The sequence below is a fragment of the Myotis davidii genome, unplaced genomic scaffold (assembly GCF_000327345.1).
Source record: "Myotis davidii unplaced genomic scaffold, ASM32734v1 scaffold326, whole genome shotgun sequence".
In the NCBI taxonomy this organism is placed as follows: Eukaryota; Metazoa; Chordata; class Mammalia; order Chiroptera; family Vespertilionidae; genus Myotis; species Myotis davidii.
Genome location: NW_006296626.1, coordinates 519037 through 521471, shown reverse-complemented (window position 1 = coordinate 521471; position 2435 = coordinate 519037).

Genomic DNA, 2435 nt, shown 5'->3' with positions numbered 1-2435 from the left:
TAGAGGTTGAGCATCGACCTACGAACCAGGAGGTCCTGGTTGGATTCCCAGTCAGGGCACAGGCCCAGTTTGTGGGCTCAAACCCTGGTGGGGTGTGTGCAGGGAGCTGATCCATGATTCTCTCTCATCATTGATGTTTCTCTCTCTCTCCGTCTCCCTTCCTCTCTGAAATCAATAAAATATCTTTTTAAAAACCCACTGGTTCCCCCCAACCCCGGTGCTGCGATTGCAGCTTTGGGGGCAGCCCATCAGTGGTCAGGGGTGTGCGGACACGGAGTCCGTGGCGACGGAGCTCCTCTGCGCGTCCAAAACACGGTGTCCTCCTGTAATTAATACACGGTCCCTCCGGGCGGTGGCTGACCTTCCCTTTTTCGTGCTAAGTTGTTAAAATCCCCGGTCTATTCTGTGCTCACGTCTCAATTAGGGCGGGCCACGTGGCCAGCGCTGGAGAGCCGGCCGGGGAGCGGCTTCCCTCTCAGACGCCCGCGCCTCTCTCTTTCTTCCCATCCTTAGAGGGACGTAGGGACTCAAGCAGGAAAATTAAGAAGTCCAGGCCAGACGGAGCCCCGCGGAGAGCTGGGGGCGGGGACCCGGAGGCCCCATTCTCTCCTCCGGCCAGGAATTCCCGCGGGGCCAATGCGCCAGAGTCAGTGGCCACTTAGCACAGCGGTTCTCAACCTGTGGGTCGCGACCCCTTTGGGGGTCGAACGACCCTTTCACATGGGTCGCCTAAGACCATCAGAAAACACACATATAATTCCATATTGTTTTGGGGATTAATCACTGTGCTTTCATTATGTTCAATTTGTAACAATGAAAATACATCCTGTATAGCAGATATTTACATGACGATTCATAACAGTAGCAACACGACAGTGATGAAGTAGCCACGAAAATAATTTTATGGTCGGGGGTCCCCACAACATGAGGAACTGTATGAAAGGGTCGCGGCATGAGGAAGGTTGAGAACCACTGACTTAGCACACGTCCACATGAGCCGAACAGCCTTTGCAGGGACTGGTAAGAGCAGGATGTGGGAGAAAAAGAAAATGACCGTCCGGAGAAGGACGAATCCATGAAGGAGGGCGCGTCCACACGCCGGGATATCCGACGTCTTTGCGTGGAGGGAACTCGGACTCCGTGTCACAGTGGAAGACACAGTGTTGAGCTAATGAGGACAAAGGCAGCCGATCAATGTTTCTCTCTCATCAGGGATGTTTCTCTCTCTCTCTCCCTCTCCCTCCCGTCACAGACGTGATCCTGCTTATACATTGAACAACATGCAAGGCAATGCTCCATAGGGGTTAGGGGCTTATGCATAGGTAGCGAAGGCATTTTTTATTTTTATTTTTGTAAATATCAATATATAGAAAAGCCAAGCGACTGGTCGCTATGACATGCACTGCAGCCGGCCAACCTCCCTCGGCCCCTCCCCCTGACCAGCCCCCGCAACCTCGATCGGGGGTGGGGCCGGCTGGACCCTACCTGTGCACGAATTGGTGCACTGGGCCTCTAGAATATATATTTTTTTCTTTTTTTTTTAAAATATATTTTATTGATTTTTCACAGAGAGGAATGTAGAGGGATAGAGAGTCAGAAACATCGATGTTTTTTTTCTTTAATTCTTTTTGTTGAAAGTATGGCATAGGTCTCCTTTTTCCTCATGGACCTCTCCCTGACACTCCCATGCCCCGGCACATGCCCTCACCCCCTAGCCCAGTGATGGCGAACCTATGACACACGAACTCATTTTTTTGGTTGATTTTTCTTTGTTAAATGGCATTTAAATATATAAAATAAATATCAAAAATATGAATCTTTGTTTTACTATGGTTGCAAACATCAAAAAATTTCTATATATGACACGACACCAAAATTAAGTTAGGGTTTTTCAAAATGTTGACACACCGCGCTCAAAAGGTTCATCACTGCCCTTTGGTAGTTGCTCTATTTCTATTTTTTTCCTTATTGATTAAGGTATTACATATGTGTCCTTATCCCCCCAGTGCCCCCCCACCCCCCACTCATACCCTCACCATACTGGTGTCTGTGTCCATTGGTTATGCTCATATGCATGCACACAAGTCCTTTGATCGATCTCTTACCCCCCACCCTATTAAATATATATATAAATAGAGAGATGTATAAATTTTTAGCAACGGTGAAAATTTATTGAAGAACAGCCGAAACCGGTTTGGCTCAGTGGATGGAGCGTCGGCCTGCGGACTGAAGGGTCCCGGGTTCGATTCCGGTCAAGGGCATGTGCCTGGGTTGCGGGCACATCTCCAGTGGGAGATGTGCAGGAGGCGGCTGATCGATGTTTCTCTCTCATTGATGTTTCTGACTCTCTATCTCTCTCCCTTCCTCTCTGTAAAAAAAAAAAATCAATAAAAATATATTTTAAAAAAAGAGAAAAATGAATAGACACATACTTC